This window comes from Balaenoptera physalus (genome assembly GCF_965194825.1).
Source record: "Balaenoptera physalus genome assembly, chromosome: 4".
NCBI lineage: Eukaryota > Metazoa > Chordata > Mammalia > Artiodactyla > Balaenopteridae > Balaenoptera > Balaenoptera physalus.
In genome coordinates, this window is record NC_138891.1 from 96,612,415 (window position 1) to 96,634,073 (window position 21,659).

The window sequence follows — 21,659 nt, forward strand, 5'->3', positions numbered from 1 at the left end:
CAACATACCAAGATGCAGCTGGAGCCTCACTACCATCTCCACTGCAAGGACCTACAGAATGGGGATCAACCTCCTCTTTCCTTTACCTCCTCTATACAGCAATAAATGACGGGGACAGGGTGGGGGGTTCTGAGAGTCACGCTGAGGGGATGGATGTACAGGGTCCTGAACTGACCACCAAACTGGGGGCTTCAGAGTATTCATAATTTCCAGAAAGCTCTGTGATATGAGGAAAAGGCAAAATTTCCTAGGGGCTATAACTTAATAACACCAGAGGCAAGCAAATCTTAAAGCCTTGGGGACCTCTAAACTCCTAAGGTTCTGATGCACTAACACTTGGGATCACAGCCTTGACAATCCTGCCTCCAGATTCTTCTACGTGGAATCACCACCATGGTTATGTTTGCCTTAAAGCTGCCACAACAAGTGCACAACAAAAATTCTCTTTGACATTTACTGTCTCGGTAAACAGAAATGCCACCTTATATTTACCTAGTACCTGGTAGTTTATAGAGCAACTCAGAAAATCCCTTCATCTGTCCCATAAGGTGAAATACTCTCACACCTCTCAGATTTTTAGAGTTGGTAGAAGATCATCTACACCACCTTTTCCTCACACTTACCCATCTTACAGTGCTGGATGAAATGCCAACACTTACTGACACACGCCCCTTCCCCCTCCCACTTCCCACCATCCAGCACCATCTTTCATAAGCACCATTTTGCAGATGATGAAATTGAGACTCAAATACGTTAGGTGACTCTCTCAGCAGCAGAAATTATGCAAGTGGAGGAAGGAACAGGGTCTCAGACTGCCTGAGGGATTTTTCAATTCTCATTCCATGAAATCTCTCAGCAGCACCCAACACTGTTGACCCCCATTGCTTTCCTGAACACTCTCTCTCAGGGTTTCCACTGCACTACACCCTGGATTTTTCTACTATCTCTGATCCTTTTTTCTCATTCTCCTTAAGGATTTAGAATTGGCCAGTCTTAGTTTGAGCTCTCTTATCTCACTCTATAGCTTCACCTTGTATTGTCTCTTACTCTCATAGTTTTTGTTTTTGTTTTATTGTTATGGAATGTCTTCTTATTTATTTATTTATTTACTTACTTACTTAACATCTTTATTGGAGTATAATTGCTTTACAATGGTGTGTTAGTTTCTGCTTTACAACAAAGTGAATCAGCTATACATATACATATATCCACATATCTCTTCCCTCTTGCGTCTCCCTCCCACCCTCCCTATCCCACCCCTCTGGGTGGTCACAAAGCACCCAGCTGATCTCCCTGTGCTATGCAGCTGCCTCCCACTAGCTATCTATTTTACATTTGATAGTATATATAAGTCCATGCCACTCTCTCACTTCGTCCCAGCTTACACTTCCCCCTCCCGGTGCCCTCAAGTCCATTCTCTATGTCTGCGTCTTTATTCCTGTCCTGGCCCTAGGTTTTTCAGAACCATTTTTTTTTTCTTAGATTCCATATGTATGTGCTAGCATATGGTATTTATTTCTGACTTACCTCATTCAGTATGACACATTCTAAGGCCATCCACCTCACTACAAATAACTCAATTTCGTTTCTTTTTAGGGCTCAGTAATATTCCATTGTATATATGTGCCACATCTTCTTTATCCATTCATATGTCAATGGACACTTAGGTTGCTTCCATGTCCTGGCTATTGTAAATAGTGTTGCAATGAACATTGTGGTACATGACTCTTTTTGAATTATGGTTATCTCAGGGTATATGCCCAGTAGTGAGATTGCAGGGTCGTATGGTAGTTCTATTTTTAGTGTTTTAAGGAACCCCCATACTGTTCTCCATAGTGGCTGTATCAATTTACATTCCCACCAACAGTGCAAGAGGGTTCCCTTTTCTCTACACCCTCTCCTGCATTTATTGCTTGTAGATATTTTGATGATGCCTATTCTGAATGGTGTGAGGTGATACCTCATTGTAGTTTTGATTTTCATTTCTCTAATGATTAGTGATGTTGAGCATCTTTTCATGTGTTTGTTGGCCATCTGTGTATCTTCTTTGGAGAAATGTCTATTTAGGTCTTCTGCCCATTTTTGGATTGGGTTGTTTGCTCTTTTGATATTGAGCTGCATGAATTGCTTGTAAATTTTGGAGATTAATCCTTCATCCATTGATTCGTTGGCAAATATTTTCTCCCATTCTGAGGGTTGTCTTTTGGTCTTGTTTATGGTTTCCTTTGCTGTGCAAAAGCTTTTCAATTTCATTAGGTCCCATTTGTTTATTTTTTGTTTTATTTGCATCACTCTAGGAGGTGGGTCAAAAAGGATCTAGCTATGATTTATATCATAGAGTGTTCTGCCTATGTTTTCCTCTAAGAGTTTTATAGTGTCCGGCCTTACATTTAGGTCTTTAATCCATTTTGAATTTATTTTTGTCTGCGGTGTTAGGTAGTGTTCTAATTTTATTCTTTTACATGTAGCTGTCTAGTTTTCCCAGCACCACTTATTGAAGAGGCTGTCTTTTCTCCATTGTACATTCTTGCCTCCTTTATCAAAGATAAGGTGACTATATATGTGTGGGTTTATCTCTGGGCTTTCTATCCTGTTCCATTGATCTATATTTCTGTTTTTGTGCTGGTACCATACTGTCTTGATTACTGTACCTTTGTAGTATAGTCTGAAGTCTGGGCGCCTGATTCTTCTTCCAGCTCTGGTTTTCTTTCTCAAGATTGCTTTGGCTATTCGGGGTCTTTTGTGTTTCCATACAAATTGTGAAATTTTTTGTTCTAGTTCTGTGAAAAATGCTATTGGTAGTTTGATAGGGATTGTACTGAATCTGTAGATTGCTTTGGTTAGTATAATCATTTTCACAATGTTGATTCTTCCAATCCAAGAACATGGTATATCTCTCCATCTGTTGGTATCAACTTTAATTTCTTTCATCAGTGTCTTATAATTTTCTGCATACAGGTCTTTTGTCTCCTTAGGTAGGTTTATTCCTAGGTATGTTATGCTTTTTGTTGTAATTGTAAATGGGAGTGTTTCCTTAATTTCTCTTTCAGATTTTTCTTCATTAGTGTATAGGAATGCAAGAGATTTCTGTGCATTAATTTTGTATCCTGCTACTTTAGCAAATTCATTGATTAGTTCTAGTAGTTTTCTGGTAGCATCTTTAGGATTCTCTATGTATAGTATCATGTCTTCTGCAAACAGTGACAGCTTTACTTCTTCTTTTGCGATTTGGAGTCCTTTTATTTTTTTTCTTCTCTGATTGCTGTGGCTAAAACTTCCAAAACTATGTTGAATAATACTGGTGAGAGTGGACAACATGTCTTGTTCCCGATCTTAGAGGAAATGGTTTCAATTTTTCACCACTGAGAACGATGTTGGCTGTGGGTTTGTCATATATGGCCTTTATTATGTTGAGGTAAGTTCCCTCTATGCCTACTGTCTGGAGGATTTTTATCATAAATGGGTGTTGAATTTTGTTGAAAGCTTTCTCTGCATCTATTGAGATGATCATATGGTTTTTCTCCTTCAATTTGTTAGTATGGTTTATCACATTAATTGATTTACGTATATTGAAGAATATTTGCATTCCTGGGATAAACTCCATTTGATCATGGTGTATGATCCTTTTAATGTGCTGTTGGATTCTGTTTGCTAGTATTTTGTTGAGGATTTTTGCATCTATGTTCATCAGTGATACTGGCCTGTAGTTTTCTTTCTTTGTGACATCTTTGTCTGGTTTTGGTATCAGGGTGATGGTGGCCTCGTAGAATGGGTTTGGGAGTGTTCCTCCCTCTGCTATATTTTGGAAGAGTTTGAGAAGGATAGGTGTTAGCTCTTCTCTAAATGTTTGATAGAATTCGCCTGTGAGGCCATCTGGTCCTGGGCTTTTGTTTTTGGAAGGTTTTTAATCACAGTTTCAATTTCAGTGCTTGTGATTGGTCTGCTTATATCTTCTATTTCTTCCTGGTTCAGTCTTGGAAGGTTGTGCTTTTCTAAGAATTTGTCCATTTCTTCCAGGTTGTCCATTTTATTGGCATAGAGTTGCTTGTAGTAATCTCTCATGATCTTTTGTATTTCTTCAGTGTCAATTGTTACTTCTCCTTTTTCATTTCTAATTCTATTGATTTGAGCCTTCTCTCTTTTTTCTTTGATGAGTCTGGCTAGTGGTTTATCAACTTTGTTTATCTTCTCAAAGAACAAGCTTTTAGTTTTATTGATCTTTGCTACTGTTTCTGTCATTTATTTTTCATTTATTTCTGATCTGAGCTTTATGATTTCTTTCCTTCTGCTAACTTTGGGGATTTTTTGTTCTTCTTTCTCTAATTGCTTTAGGTGTAAGTTTAGGTTGCTTACTTGAGATGTTTCTTGCTTCTTGAGGTAGGATTATATTGCTCTAAACTTCCCTCTTTGAACTACTTTTGCTGCATCCCATAGGTTTTGCCTTGTCGTGTTTTCATTGTCATTTGTTTCTAGGTGTTTCTTGATTTCCTCTTTAATTTCTTCATTGATCTCTTGGTTTTTAAGTAGTGTATTGTTTATTCTCTATGTGTTTGTATCTTTTACAGATTTTTTCCCGTAATTGATATCTAGTCTCATAGCGTTGTGGTCAGAAAAGATACTTGATATGATTTCAATTTTCTTAAATTTACCAAGGTTTACTTTGTGACCCAATATATGATGTATCCTGGAGAATGTTCCATGAGCACTTGAGAAGAAAGTGTGCTGTCTTCTGTGGATGGAATGTCCTATAAATATCAATTAAGTCCATCTTGTTTAATGTATCATTTAAGCTTGTGTTTCCTTACTTATTTTCATTTTGGATGATCTGTCCATTGGTGAAAGTGGGGTGTAAAAGTCCCCTACTATGATTGTGTTACTGTCGATTTCCCCTTCTATGGCTGTTAGCATTTGCCTTATGTATTGAGGTGCTCCTATGTTGGGTGCATAAATATTTACAATTGCTATATCTTCTTGGATTGAACCCTTGATCATTATGTAGTGTCCTTCCTTGTCTCTTGTAACATTCTTTGTTTTCAAGTCTATTTTATCTGATATGAGTATTGCTACTCCAGCTTTCTTTTGATTTCCATTTGCATGGAATACCTTTTTCCATCCCCTCACTTTCAGTCTGTATGTGTCCCTAGGTCTGAAGTGGGTCTCTTGTAGACAGCATATATATGGGTGTGGTTTTTGTATCCATTCAGCCAGTCTATGTCTTCTGGTTGGAGCATTTAATCCATTTACATTTAAGGTAATTATTGATTTGTATGTTCCTATTACCGTTTTCTTAATTGTTTTGAGTTTGTTATTGTAGGTCTTTTCCTTCTCTTGTGGTTCCTGCCTAGAGAAGTTCTTTTAGCATTTGTTGTAAAGTTGGTTTGGTGGTGCTGAATTTTCTTAGCTTTTGCTTGTCTGTAAAGGTTTTAATTTCTCCATCAAATCTGAATGAGATCCTTACTGGGTAGAGTAATCTTGATTGTAGATTTTTCCCTTTCATCACTTTAAATATGTCCTGCCACTCCCTTCTAGCTTGCAGAGTTTCTGCTGAAAGATCAGCTGTTAACTTTATGGGGATTCCCTTGTATGTTATTTGTTGCTTTTCCCTTGCTGCTTTTAATATTTTTTCTTTGTATTTAATTTTTGGTAGTTTGATTAATATGTGTCTTGGGATATTTCTCCTTGGATTTATCCTGTATGGGACTCTCTGCACTTCCTGGACTTGATTGACTATTTCCTTTCCCATATTAGGGAAGTTTTTAACTATAAACTCTTCAAATATTTTCTCAGTCCCTTTCTTTTTCTCTTCTTCTGGGACCCATATAATTCGAATATTGGTGCGTTTAATGTTTTCCCAGAGGTCTCTGAGACTGTCCTCAATTCTCTTCATTCTTTTTTCTTTATTCTGTTCTGCATTAGTTATTTCCACTATTTTATCTTCCAGGTTACTTATCCGTTCTTCTGCCTCAGTTATTCTGCTATTCATTCCTTCTAGAGAAGTTTTAATTTCATTTATTGTGGTGTTCATCATTGTTTGCTCTTTAGTTCTTCTAGGACCTTGTTAAACATTTCTTGTATTTTCTCCATTCTGTTTCCAAGATTTTGGATCATCTTTACTATCATTACTCTCAATTCTTTTTCAGGTAGACTGCCTAATTCCTCTTCATTTATTCGTCTGGTGGGTTTTTACCTTGCTCCTTTCTCTGCTGTGTGTTTCTCTGTCTTCACATTTTGCTTAACTTACTGTGTTTGGGGTCTCCTTTTCACAAGCTGCAGGTTCATAGTTCCCTTTGTTTTTGGTGTCTGCCCCCAGTGGCTAAGGTTGGTTCAGTGGGTTGTGTAGGCTTCCTGGTCGAGGGGACTGGTGCCTGTGTTCTTGTGGATGAGGCTGGATCTTGTCTTTCTGGTGGGCAGGACCCCATCCGGTGGTGTGTTTTTGGGTGTCTGTGACCTTATTATGATTTTAGGCAGCCTCTCTGCTAATGGATGGGGTTGTGTTCCTGTCTTTCTAGTTGTTTGGCATAGGGTATCCAGCCTTGTAGCTTGCTGATCATTGAGCAGAGCTGGGTTGTAGCATTGAGATGGAGATCTCTGGGAGAGCTTTCACTGTTTGATATTACATGCAGCTGGGAGTCCCTGTTGGACCAATGTCATGAACTCGGCTCTCTCACCTCAGAGGCACAGGCCTGACACCTGGCCAGAGCACCAAGACCCTGTCAGCCACATGGCCATGTACATGGGGAGTTCTTGCCTTTTGGGAAGTCTGAGGTCTTCTGCCAGCATTCAGTAGGTGTTCTGTAGGAATTGCTCCACATGCAGATGTATTTCTGATGTATTTGTGGGGAGGAAGGTGATCACATCTTACTCCTCTGTCATCTTGAAGGTCTCTCCCCCTGAATCTCATAGTTTTAAATATTATCTGTGGTACATCTATTTCCAAATTTATGTCTCTCAGCCATACCCCCGTTTTGAGTTCCAGGTTTATTCATCCAAATGTCAACTTGCTATTTCCATCTAGATATTTCTACATGTCTTAAATTGAAGTATTCATTTTCTCACTCTCACCACCTCTGCATTTCTCCTCATGTCAACGTACAGCACCCCCACTCACCCCAAAAATTTTTATCTTCAAACTCTTCCTCTCTTTTCTCCCACTTTCAACCAAAGTACTATAGATTCTACCCCCAAAATGTATCCTCAACACATTGCTTTTATCCTCAAAAATAAAAATAAAATTGAAAACAATAGGAGAAATTGGAACAGTAAATATTTAAGAATATTTTAAAGTACCATTAATTTTTAATGTGTTTAGTATTGTAATCAGTTCCAGAGGCATATACCGAAATATATACCGGTAAAATGATACGTTGTCTGAGAATCAATTTAAAGTAATCTGAGGTGAGGTGAGTAGGAAATTAGCAATGAAATAAGATATACCATGCAGTGATAATTACTAAAACTGGGTGATAGGTACATCAGGTTCATTATACTCTTCTATTTTTTTTATTATTTTCAAATTTCCTTAATAAAGTTATGGAAAAAATTTTAAATGGTTTGCCTCAAATAATGTAAGGCAATGAGACAATGTCAGACTTTATACTTTTATTCCAAGTAAGTTGTCAGCTTTATTAAGAGGTAAAAGCAATTCAATTTAACAAGAATTTGCCCCAAATAATTCAAATTATCAAGTAGATTCTGTGAAATACACATTTATATCCACCATCTTTAAAGATTAGCCTTGCCATAAGTAGCTACTGTACCTTGAAACATTAGCTAATGATTGTCTGAAAGCCATCATCATTACTAAGACACACTAATCATGCAGAACATGACAAATGTCAACAGTTTTTTTAGTAGTGGTTCAAAACATCATGCAATATTTAACCCAGACCTTTATAATATTTCACTAAATATGTAATACATATTAAATTTTCTACTTAAGCACAAAAGAAAAACCATATACCATTAGTAAAGATTGTCCTCCCTACAGTAAAAGCAGCTGACAAAATACATGAGAAATAATATGGCTACAAATTAAAATATATTCTTTTGTCAGAAAATACTATTGGAAAATACAAACTTATTGCACATTTGAAGAAATAAGTATTACCCATTATTGGAGATTTACTATACAATTGAATGAAAGTATATCTGTTTTTCACATGTCTATACTTATGGTATATTCTGGATTTTTTCCAATAATGACACATATGAAGCACTAATTTTCTTGTGAACAACTAAAGGAAGAGTGTATGCAAAGACTTATTCTACTTAGTAAATTACTTCTCTGATATATGAATGAAAATAGTTTAAGCTAACTCGATGGAATGGAAGCTTTGAATGTAATAAAAAATAATTTAAGTTATTGGAGTAAGTTATGGAGAGAGCAAATCAGATGAAATTTATGTACTCTATCATTAAAAGACACTCGACTACAGCAAAGAAGATGAAACAGAAGTGTACAAAGTACTACAGAATGTCATTGAATCTATTGATTTTATAAAAACAAGGTCTCAACAATACTTTGTAATGAGATGGAAAATAATGATGAAAATCTTTTGTAGTTCTTGAAATTCCCTGGTTATTTCATAGCAAAGTACTAAAAGGTATCAGACTTACTGATGAGATACCCATTTTTTTTCTTTTACAAAGACAAGATATCCAAATTTGCTGATCTTTTCTTAATGAAATGTGTCTATCTGTAGAAAGCACCTTTGCAGATAATTTTTTAAATGAATAAGTAAACAAAACCTGTCTCTTCAAGTAAGACAGTAGCTGATTTTCAAAATAAATTACAGAAAAAAGATTCTGAAAGTAAATACTATGAAATATTTTCATCATTATGGGTTTGTGTTGCTATAAATGATGTGTATCACCTATAACAACTTTCATATCTGCACACTTTAAAATACAGGAACAGAATTATTTAACCCAGATAAAAATCCTCAAATGAAGTATTTCAGTAGGTATTGAATCCATTTTGATGGATTTTTAAAGCACTAACCGATTGTAATAAGGGAAGATTGATATTACAAACTGAATTTCAATAAAACTTTAGCATAATTGATGTGTTGAGATTAAAAAGTGAGTATCACATAACACAATAACAGCTAATGACATACCTCTTCACTGGGGTCTGTATATCAATGTGAGGTAACATTTTCACCTGTAACATTATGCCACTAAAACCAAGTACTGAAATGAACTACACTGAAACTAGAACTTTGATTCTCAATATCAAATTGTTTCAAAATAACAAAGATATTCAACACAATAAAATATTATTATTGGCAAGATTATTTTATCATTTAAAAATTATTTAAAATATGATTTATTTCATCTTATCCCTTTTTACTTCTACTCTTTATGTGTTTTATAGTATATATAATATATCAGTATGGTAGTACATTCCTATGAAATAAGTATACATTTGGGGGGATAGTTGGCTACTTAATTTTATCAGATGGGGTGCCCCCAGGAATTCAAGTTGGAGGGTGGAAGTTTAAAGTAACCTCATGTTCGACCTTAAACAGTTCTTCAGGACCTCCTTCCCTCTGTTTATCAAAGTGAAATCAAGCCTTAGAGTCACAAGGAGGAATAGAGGATGTCATGGAAGTTCAGCTTATAGAATATGTTTAAGGTATTTGTTGCTAGGTAGCCAGAATATTGGCCTTGGTGAGCACTGATTGAAATGACATGAGGAACTTGCACCAGATGGAAGAATAAAGAATTATTAACAGCTAAATCCTCTCCACTATACTAAAAATATAAGCTGTGCATAGTCTCAAACTTTCCTCTTATACATGGACTAGAACCAGAAAAAAGATTTATTATACAAGGTTATTATTATTTCTGAGAATATGTTATGATTAGACTACCTTGGCAGATCTCCTGGATGACAAGTCTCTTACGCAATCCTCTGGTAATGGAATTTTCCCTGAACCTTTGACAAAGTGGTTTGTGAAGCAAATAAATAATATAAAGAAGAGCCTTCTCAAAAGAGAAGAATTTAGGAGAAGCATTCTATTAAATCAATTAGTAGTGTCAATTAAGAATTATTCCTACCTAATTATTAAGATACAAGATTCTCTAGCACAGTGGCTTTCTAACTTTTAGATGAGGACTCACAGTAAGAAATGCATTTTTCATCCTATCCCAATACACACATGAATATGCAATTGAAAAGGATTTCACAAAACAATTTTTGCCCTGGTCATATAGAACAAAATGGAACACATCTATTTTATCCCATTTTTAAAAATTCTAGTCACACCTTCCTCAACTTTCCACTAATGAGTCTACCCCTGCAGTCTGAAACACACTACTCTAGCACTGACAGCCCTGCTCAGCAAGCCCTGACCACAGCATTATTCTACATATCTGAAATAACACAACTGCATTTCTTCTTCTTTAATATTATTATTCCATACTTTTAAAAATTCCAGACATGTTGTCCCCCCAGATAAGAATGAATTTGCAAAATTTTCACTGTTCTTAAAAGTTCTTCTGATGGAGAACTCAGAGTCAGGGATTTGGTGCTTGGGGGACAGAGGGTATATACACAGGTGAGTGAGGAAGCTGCACACAGAGGACAGGAAAGGAATACAAGTGGGCTAAGCTTCTTGGTTCTGAGTGGGTATCACAACAGCATGACCAAAATAATAAGAAGTAGATGACAACAGACACATACAGCACTTGCCAAGTACCAGGCACTGTTGTAAGCACTTTACACACACCGCAATTCATTCCCCAAATTCCTCTAACTCTTCCACACCCACTTAGTAAGAAGTCTAACTGGGATTTGAACTGGGGCTCTCAGCTCCAGGAATCATGGTCTGTATACCTCCAGATCTTTTCTGAAGTCCTCCGTTTTTAAATACAGTAAGTCGCCTACATATGAACCTTCAAGTCACGAATTTTCAAAGAAGCAAACATGCATTCACATGTCCAGTCATGTAAGTTAGTTCACGTCTGGCATACACTGTCATGTGCATGCATCCTCTACAAGTGGCTGTGACTTTGTGTACAGTACTGTATAAAGTACTGTATAGAGTACAGTGTCTTTATTTCAAGCTGAGAATGTCCAGAAGCAAGCGTAAAAGCAGTGGTGATATAGCTGGTACTGCTAAGAAGCACCAAGCGATAACAATAGAAACAAAATAATTTCTTTATTTTTTGTGTTTGTTAGTTTTTTATGTATTATTTGTGTGAAAAGTATTATAAACCTATTACAGTACAGTACCATATAGCTGACTGTGTTATTTGGGTACCTAGGCTAACTTTGTTGGACTTATGAAACAAATTGGACTTACAAACGTACTCTCAGAATGGAACTCATTCATATGTAGGGGACTTACTGTAATAACAAATAATTTTTTTTACTTATATGCAAGTCAAACAAAAGTTGCCCATGGGTTAAATGTGGCTCCTGAGCTGGCAGTTGTAAGCTCTGCCTTAGAAAAACAGATGAGAGCCCACTGTGGAGGGGCACTGACCTGGGAGTCAGAGGATGGGGCTCATTCCTGCCTCTGCCTTGCTGTGGACTTTGGGCAAATCTTGTTACCTGCCTGGCCTTTAGCATCTTAAAAATGAGAGTCATGAAGCAGATGTTCTCTAAGGACCTGCTGCTTCCAACATACTATGAGTCTAAGGCGCTCAAGAGAAAAGGAGGCCCAAATCAAGAGAGAACATTGAAAATAAAGAGAAGATGTCTTTAAACAAAGTGCAAAGGAGATGAAAACAGGAGAGAAGAGATAAAATGGGGGGAAGAGGAGTGAAGAAATAGAAGACCCACAATGAGAAAAGGTTCATGGGTGCTGAGATTGGGTTAGTGTGTTCTTCTAGGATGCTATTAAAGATAGTAAAATGTTGCAGATAAGACTATAGTTGAAGAATATTTAAATGATTTTTTTTCTTTAAAATAAGGATGGGGAAAAAAAAAAAACAAAGCCAGAGACATTAAAGATGCAGCATGAGTGTAGAGCAGGAAATGTCTAACATTATCTTTACCAGTTAACTGAGACACTGGCCCGGGGTAGGGATTTGGAGATGGAGGTTGCAGGGAGTGCAACAAGAAGCCACAAAAAGATCTCAGAAAAGTGGTATGCCTTACTGGCTCAGAATCAGGGTCTAAAGATACTTCGCCTGGCCAGAATAACTCCTGTCACTGAGCCATCTGTTCTAAATCACTGCATTTTTCCTCACAAATTCTTTTGGCAAGATGGAGATGAAATTCTGTGCTGAACAACAGCCATGGAATGCCCAGAACTGAATTAATCCTGAAAATTAATTGCTTTTTGAAATCCATCTGTCTTGAAATGTTTTGAAGAGAGCCTCCTAGAAACTAGGAGTTATGAAAATAAATAAAGGAAACATTTAAAATAGAGTAATAAAGGAGGGGCTTTCACTAACAACCCAGACCCCTGAGAAGGAAGGGGTCCAAAGGAAGAATTTCTCCTTCCCCAGCAACAGCTCAGCCATTGAGAAGCAGTTACCACTTCGGCTTCCTTGAAACAGTTCCTCCCAACTTCCTCTTTTCCTCTATAAAAGCAAGCCCCTCTCCTCTATTCTTTGGACTTGCCTATGTTGACCATAATTTGCTTGTCCTGAATTGCTTTCCTGCATAAATTTGTTTTGCTGGTAAATAACTCTTTTTTTTTTTTTTTAAGGTCAAAAGAACTAAGCAGATGGTCCCTGGACATTCCGCACTGCCCAGGGAAGTCTATCCCACCTCCTTCTGGGAATGGAGCAACCTTGAAACTTGTCTTTAAAACCCTGACTGGACATGAATTTCCTGTGAAAAGTAGTACCCTTGATTTGTACATAAATTAGGCCAGTTTTCCTTTTAATTGTGGCTCTTGTTTAAGACATAGGCAGAAAACACTTTGACATAAATTGTAGCAATATCTTTTTGAATCTATCTTCTAAGGAAAAAGAAATAAATGCAAAATAACCAAATAGAACCTAATTAAACTTAAAAGTTTTGCACAGCAAAAGAAAACCATTGACAAAATGAAAAGACAACCTACTGAATGGGAGAAAATATTTGCAAATGATAGGACAAATAAGGGGCTAATACCCAAAATATATAAACAACTCATACAACTCAATATCAAAAAACAAAGAACCCAATTTAAAAATGGGCAGAAGACCTGAATAGACATTTTTCCAAAGAAGATATACAAATGGCCAACAGGCCCATGAAAAAATGCTCAATATCTCTAACCATCAGAGAAATGCAAATTGTTTTGTAATAACTTTAAATACAGTATAACCTATAAAAATATTGAATCACTATGTTGTACATCTGAAACTAACATAATATTGTATATCAACTGTACATCAATTGAAAAATAAAATAAAAATGAAATGGTGGGACTTTGTGGAAATTCTATTCTGATAGCTTCAGTTTTATTATTGATGCAAGAAACAAAGTCTTCAGCTAAGAGGGAGGATGGGGAGACAGTATTCACATGTTCAAGACTAATTCTGATCTGCCAAGAAGCAGACATCAAGATGAAAGTAAATGTGCAAGAGATTTACGGGAGAGTTATAGGGAATAATAATGAGAGAGAAAGCTAAAGACAGTGGAAGAGCCTTCAAAATGCAATGCAGAAAGAAGAGAAAAGGGAGGTTTGGGTAGGAAGAACCTTAGACTGCAACAATGAATTGTCCCCAGGTAAAGATTCTCAAGAGCCCCATCACTGATTTGGCTGGGGAGCCCAGAGGAGGAGGCAATGGTACCAGAGCCCAGGAGCTGGACCACCCGGCAGGAACTGGAATAAGTGGGAGCTGGACCCACAGAAGAAAGTCATCCAGAAGGAGTCAGAGCCAAAGAGAAGCTGTAGCCACTGCTGGAGCCTGAAGGGGAGAGGACGGAAAGGGTGCCCTGGCCTCTCCTTTCCTGTCACCCTTTAATGTCCCATCAATGCTTTCTATTGGCTGAACCTAGATGGCAGCCAGTTAACAAGGGAGCTTTTGAGGAGCTCTGCCATCTGTAATACAGAGCACAGGAGGAGTAGGACATGGACCTGAAAACATATGGGCACAAGAATTCAAATAGCTGATGCCTTAAAAAATTTGCTATGACATCCCATGAGTTCCAAAAGTTCCAATGGGAGTTCAGGAGTTGGGGAAGAATTGGGCATGGTACAATATTGGGAATTGGAAAAATTATATGAGAATTTAAGTGTGGTAGATAAAAGGGGACCCGGGAGTCTGGTGCTTTCTATAGCAAATGACACAAACAGGAATTAAAAATATAATGAGGGCTTCCCTGGTGGCGCAGTGGTTGAGAATCTGCCTGCCAATGCAGGGGACACGGGTTCAAGCCCTGGTCTGGGAAGATCCCACATGCCGCGGAGCAACTAGGCCCATGAGCCACAATTTACTGAGCCTGCGCGTCTGGAGCCTGTGCTCTACAACAAGAGAGGCCACGACAGTGAGAGGCCCGTGCACCACAATGAAGAGTGGCCCACACTTGCTGCAACTAGAGAAAGCCCTCGCACAGAAACGAAGACCCAACACAGCCATAAATAAATAAATAAACCCAAAAGTTACAAAAATAATAATAATAATGAGATTATTTGGAGCCTGGTAGGCCCCAAACAGACAGTATTAGTGAGGTGTGGGTCCTGGGTTTTACTATTTGTTGGCATCAATGTTGGAAAAGGCCTGAGCATGTACACAAGCCAAAGGGAAAGAGGCTATGGAAAGTAACAGAGATGGATAATGCAAAATGAAAAACGGAAAGGAAAGGAAGGGAAAAGAAAGGAAAGGAAAGGAGAAGGTGAAGGAAGAAGGAGAGAGGGAAGGGGAGGGAAGGAAAAGGAAAGGAAGAAAGAAAGAAAGAAAGAAAGAAAGAAAGAAAGAAAGAAAGAAAGAAAGAAAGAAAGAAAGAAAGAAAGAAAGAAAGAAGAAAGAAAGGGAGAAAGAAAGTCACAGAGAAAGACAAATACACTATGTTATCACTTATATGTGGAATAGGAAAAACTAGAACAAATCAGTGAATATAACAAAACAGAAACAGACTCACAGATACAAAGAACAAACTAGTCGTTACCAGTAGGGAGAAGATGGGGGGCAAGGGGCAAGATAGGGGTAGAGGATTAAGAGGTATGAACTACTGTGTACAAAGTAAATAAGCTACAAGTATATATTGTACTGTACAGAGAATACAATCAATATTTTCTAATAACTAAAAATGGAGTATAATCTATAAAAATTTTGAATCACTATGTTGTACACCTAAAACTAATGTAGTACAGTATTGTAAATCAAGTATACCTCAATTTCAAAAAAAAAAAGAAAAAAAAGAATTTAAAAAATTTTGTAACTATGTATGATGACAGATGTTAGCTTATTGTGGTGATCATTTTGCAATATATACAAATATCAAATTACTATGTTGTACCCCTAAAACTGATATAATATTATATGTCAATTATATCTCAATAAAAAAAGAGAGAAATAAATAGAAAGGATAGCTAATAAACTATGGTATATATGTATCTTAGTCTACAAATCCTGGTGTGTAAGAAACACAAATTTATTTTTTTTAGAATCCAATATCTTTCTTGGTTCCCCAGTTCATTGGGGTAGTAGAAATGTAATCTGATTTTCCCTGAGTTTTGTTTTCACCTAAATTCTAGAATCTTACCTAGTGCTAGGTATGCATGTATGTGTACATGGTTGATGTATACATGTGACGCTGGTGTGTGTGTGTCTATGTGTCTATGTGTCTGTGTGTGTCTGCAGTGGGGTGGGGAATTGAAGGAGCACTTGCATTTGAACCTCAAAGGCATCTCCCCACACTGGTGTCTGCTGACTGGTCCATTATCACATCTCGTCCTTGGTGGCTGATCCATCTGCTGGGGTTTCTACCTGCATCATCCCTTTAGAAACTCCTTCTGCACCATTCTTGAATACAAAGGCATCACCTCCTACTACCCTCACCACAACTCACAATAGTGTGAGACACTCTATGAGGCCTCCCAAGTCCCATCTGGCTAGAATGGGACCAGTGAGCCATATTCTCTAATGTCTCACTACCTACCCAGAGCTCTAAAAGGAAGTGAGTTAGAGGCCCTTTCTGCTCTCAGATCAGACAAGCTTTCCGGAGCTGTTGCCAAAGCCCCAGTCTTGACCTGGAGCAAGACGCAGGACACAGGACTTTCCTCAGAAATGCCCCAGTCTTTCCTGCCTTTCCTCATCCATCTCTATTCTGACAGCACAAGGAATCCTTGGTGGTGAGGGAGGCAAACAGTGAGAAGTTACATTCCTTACTCTTCAAGACCTAGACCTCTGTCTAGGTCTCTCTCTTCCTCTAATCCCTAAGAGGAAAAAAAAAATCTCAAAGCTTTCTCCCTCTACTGAGACAGTGAATATGAACTTGTTATTTTTATGGATGCAAGGAAGGACAAAGATGGAAAAGTACCTACCTGAGGGAAACACAACAACCACATTGGTTAATATTTCAAAAACATCACACCCTACAGAATCAAGTTCTGAGAGAAGGTGGCAGACTGAGCTCAAAATTAGGGAGAGGAGAAAGGCTGGGAGTAAAGGAACATTTTGAGATGGAGATTACAATTCAACCAAATGGCCGTATGTTCTGAGAATGTTTCCCTTTCCTGGGATGGATCTTCTCAATCCGGAAAAAGACGAGGTATACTCTGGGAGTAAAATGAAGTAGATTTGGAGAAAGCTTACAAAAAAGAAATCAGCTGTGCTAGCCCTGTGCACCATTATCACATGAATTTCTCACAACAAATGGTACGGTTGGCATCATAATTCTCTTTCACAAATGAGGAAACTAAGGCAAAGAAAGGTTTGGAGTTTGTCCAAAGTCACACAGACCAGTAGGGGTGCTGTGAAGGCTTCAGGTGAGTGGAAAGATTTAGTCCCCCAAATTTATGGCTTGCTTCTTCTCTCATAACTGGGCTTAAAAATAAAACTTGTCTTCAAGTATGTAAAACTCTTTAATTCGTAATAAAATGTTTTTCTGTCATTGACAATAGCTGTTATCTGACTTGAGACAATGAAAGCAGGACATGACTCAGCATGAAAAAGTAGGAAGTGATTTTGCGGGAACGTGTTTCCTATAGTAACCATAGCAGACTCCAATTTTGCTGGGGCTTCAATAGGCTAGTTAGTCAAGCTTCCTTAGAAACATCTATGTCTCCATCACATAACTCCTAAATACAGTACCCTTGCCCCAGCCCCTCAAGCAGCTGGCATGAGCACATACTTCTGCCGGGATTTGTGTCCCAGGGGTCAAGCTGGATGGGTAGAGGTGGAGTATGTTACAAAACAGCCTGTAGCAGGAAGCACCAGGGCTGTGTAATTGCTCAGTCTTTGGAGAGCACCGAAAATCAGGCACAGGAAACAGAGTTCAGACCTGCAGTTTAATGCAGATTGGAAACTGGGAGCAAGGTCTGAAAATCAGAAGCTGGCAGAAGCAGCACAGAATTAAAAATAATAGTCAAATACAGATGGCCAATAAGCACACGAAAAGATGTTCAACTTTGCTAATCATTAGAGAAATGCAAATCAAAATTACAATGATGTATCACCTCACATCGGTCAGAATGTCCATCATTAAAAAGTCTGCAAATAAATGCTGGAGAGGGTGTGGAGAAAAGGGAGCCCTCCTACACTGTTGGTGGGAATGTAAATTGGTGCAGCCACTATGGAAAGATAGATGTTGTGTATGTATATATACACACACAATGGACTACTACTCAGTCATAAAAAAGAATGAAATAATGCAGCAACACGGATGGACCTAGAGATTATCATACTAAGTGAAGTAAGTCAGACATAGAAAAACAAATATCATATGATATCACTTACATGTGGAATCTAAAAAAGTGATATAAATGAACTTACTTACAAAACAGAAATAAACCCATAGACATAGAAAAAAAAACTTACAGTTATCACAGGGGATAGCAGGGGAGGTGGGGAGGAGAGAAATTAGGAGTTTGGGATTGGCAGACACAAGCTATTATGTATAAAATAGATAAACAACAACATCCTACTGTATACTACAGGGAACTATATTCAATAGCTTGTAATAAACTATAATGGAAAAGAATAAAAACAAATAAACAGAATGAGAAGCAAATGAGAAAAAAAACGATAGGGGGAAGCTTGGAGTTCCATTCTTTATAAAAAATCACAACTGGTATTACAAAAGAAATTATTATGTTTTAAAGACCATCACCAATGTAAAAATTTCTTAAATCTCTTTTCATTTTTTTAATACACATGGGTCATACTAGGCACATGATTTTGTAATCTGATTTTTCCTTTAATATATGAACATGCTCTTTTATTTTTCAACCAACAGCAGTTTAGTTTTGCCACCATTGATCCATTGCCTGCCCTGACCAGGGAAACCAGTGATATAATAATTGCTAGAATTAATGGCCATCTCCAGTCCTGTCTCACTTGACTTATCTTCCTTGACCACTCCTTCCATAATCAAACATGCCTCCTTTGACTTCCCCAACATTCTTCTATCCTGGTTTTCCATTTATCTCTGGCTGCTCCCTCTGATCCCCTTCATGGACATTTTCTTCTGATAATCCTTGAATATGGAAGACAGATATCCTGGAAAATTTGCTGCTCCTCTCATCCTAAATACTCTTCTTGGGCATTCTCTTTGACTAACCATCTCTGCATGTTGATACACAGAAATTCAAATCTTCTGCTTTGTCCCTCTCCTGAACTCTAGACACTTAGCTATAATTCAAACCAGATTTCCCACTGACTTGTTAAACTCAACATGCCCAAAGCAGAACTTATCTCTTCTTCTCTCTCAAATATGAAGATATGTCCCTTAAAGCTAGGAGAGAGAAAACCCTCCCAGCGTCATCTTGCTTCTTCACTTTGATAATATTAATAAACACACAGCTAACATTATTGAACTCAAGTACTATGTAAAGATCTTTATTGACATTATCTCATTGAATCCTCACAATGAACTTTACAACAAGAACAGGGAAGCTTAGGAAAGTAAAGACACTTGCTCAAAGACACAAAGAAAGTAAGTGCAGAGCTAACAGTCTTAGCAGTTTGTCTCCAGAGCTCCTAGCGTGTGCCCTTAGCTTCACACTTTTATGAAAAGACTCAATAAGTCTGGACTTTTGCAAAGGAATTTTTACTGAGAAACCATGAGAAAAGAAAACAAAATTCAAAATGTAAAAATAGATTAAGTTACAAATCAAATATTGTTTGTTCAAATGTAATAGTGTCTACCCACTTCAAACTAGCCAGCTCAGCTTGGCACGCAGTCCTGGTTCCTTCTCCTCTCCACAATCCTCTCTTTTGGCTGCTAGACCAAATCAAGAATTCTCTTTGCCCAAGGAAAGACCTAGGCAAAGAGTTCAGATTTTTCCATCTGGTTCTTTGAAAAGATAAACAAAATTGATAAATCTTTAGCCAGACTCATCAAGAAAAAAGGGGAGAGGGCTCAACAGACACCACAGTTATAACAGACACCAGAGAAATACAAACAATCATAAGAGATTACTACAAGTAACTATATGCCAATAAAATGGATAACCTGGAAGAAAAGGACAAATTCTTAGAAAGGTACAATCTACCAAGACTGAGCCAGAAAGAAATAGAAAATAGGAACAAACCAATCACAAGTACTGAAGTTGAAAGTGTGATTTAAAAAAAAACCCAACAGGGACATCCCTGGTGGTCCAGTGGCTAAGGCTCCATGCTCCCAATGCAGGGGGCTTGGGTTCGATCCCTGGTCAGGTAACTAGATCCTACATGCCGCAAATAAGAGTTCGCATGGCACAACTAAGAGTCCACATGCCACAACTAAAGATCCCACATGCTGCAAATAAAAGATCCCGTGTGCCGCAACTAAGATCCAGCTCAGCAAAATTAATTAATTAATTAAAAAATTTAAAACACCAACAAACAAAAGTCCAGGAGCAGATGACTTCACAGGTGAATTCTATCAAACATTTAGAGAAGAGCTAACACCTATCATTCTGAAACTCTTCCAAAATATAGCAGAGGGAGGAACACTCCCAAACCCATTCTACAAGGCCACCATCACCTTGATACCAAAACCAGACAACGATATCAGAAAGAAAGAAAACTACAGGCCAATATCACTGATGAACATAGATGCAAAACTCCTCAACAAAATACTAGCAAACAGAATCCAACAGCACATTAAAAGGATCATACACCATGATCAAGTGGGGTTTATACCAGGAATTCAAGGATTCTTCAATATATGCAAATCAAGCAGTGTGAGAGACCATATTAACAAATTGAAGGATAAAAACCATATGATCATCTCAATAGATGCAGAAAAAGCTTTTGAAAAAATTCAACACTGATTTATGATAAAAACCTTCCAGAAAGCAGGCACAGAGAGAACCTACCTCAACATAATGAAGGCCTTATATGACAAACCCACAGCTAACATTGTTCTCAATGGTGAAAAACTGAAACCATTTCCTCTAAGATCAGGAACAAGACAAGGTTTTCTACTCTCACCACTATTATTCAACATAGTTTTGGAAGTTTTAGCCACAGCAATCAGAGAAGAAAAAGAAATAAAAGGAATCCAAATCAGAAAAGAAGTAAAACTGTCACTGTTTGCAGATGACATGACAGTATACATAGAGAATCGGAAAGATGTTACCAGAAAACTACTAGAGCTAATCAATGAATTTGCTAAAGTAGCAGGATACAAAATTAATGCACAGAAATCTCCTGCATTCCTATACACTAAGGATGAAATGTGTGAAAAAGAAATTAAGGAAACACTCCCATTTACCATTGCAGCCAAAAGAATAAAATACCTAAGAATAAACCTACTGAAGGAGACAAAAGACCTGTATGCAGAAAACTAAAAGCACTGATGAAAGAAATTAAAGACAATAAAAACAGATGGAGAGATATACCATGTTCTTGGATTGGAAGAATCAATATTGTGAAAATCACAATACTACCCAAAGAAATCTACAGATTCAATGCAATCCCTAGCAAACTACCAATGGAATTTTTCACAGAATTAGAGCAAAAAATTTCACAATTTGTATGGAAACACAAAAGACCCCGAATAGCCAAAGCAATCTTGAGAAAGAAAAACAGAGCTGGAGGAATCAGGCTCCCAGACTTCAGACTATATTATAAAGCTGCAGTAATCAAGACAATATGGTACTGGCACAAAAACAGAAATATAGATCAATGGAGCAGGATAGAAAGCCCAGAGATAAACCCACACACATATGGTCACATTATCTTTAATAAAGGAGGCAAGAATATAAAATGGAGAAAAGACAGCCTCTTCAATAAGTGGTGCTGGGAAAACTGGACAGCTACATGTAAAAGAATGAAATTAGAACACACCCTAACACCACACACAAAAATAAACTCAAAATGGATAAAAGACCTAAATATAAGGCCAGACACTATAAAACTCTTAGATGAAAACATAGGCAGAACACTATGACATAAATCACAGCAAGATCCTTTTTGACACACCTCCTAGAGAAATGGAAATAAAAACAAAAATAAACAAATGGGACCTAATGAAACTTAAAAGCTTTTGCACAGCAAAGGAAACTATAAACAAGACAAAAAGACAACCCTCAGAATGGGAGAAAATATTTACAAATGAA

The 21,659-nt window shown here is 37.5% G+C and overlaps 1 protein-coding gene and 1 long non-coding RNA gene across 4 annotated transcripts in view; one reads left to right on the plus strand and one right to left on the minus strand.

The window, feature by feature from the left end:
• The window catches only part of LOC309660160, a 67,339-nt gene extending 52,489 nt beyond the window's left edge, over positions 1-14,850 (plus strand). Inside the window, exon 2 of the long non-coding RNA XR_014263221.1 lies at positions 1,792-14,850. This is a non-coding gene — a long non-coding RNA (uncharacterized lncRNA). The remainder of the gene's footprint in view (positions 1-1,791) is intronic.
• The window catches only part of ZPLD1 (zona pellucida like domain containing 1), a 356,592-nt gene that overhangs the window by 253,327 nt on the left and 81,606 nt on the right, over positions 1-21,659 (minus strand). The window lies entirely within an intron of this gene.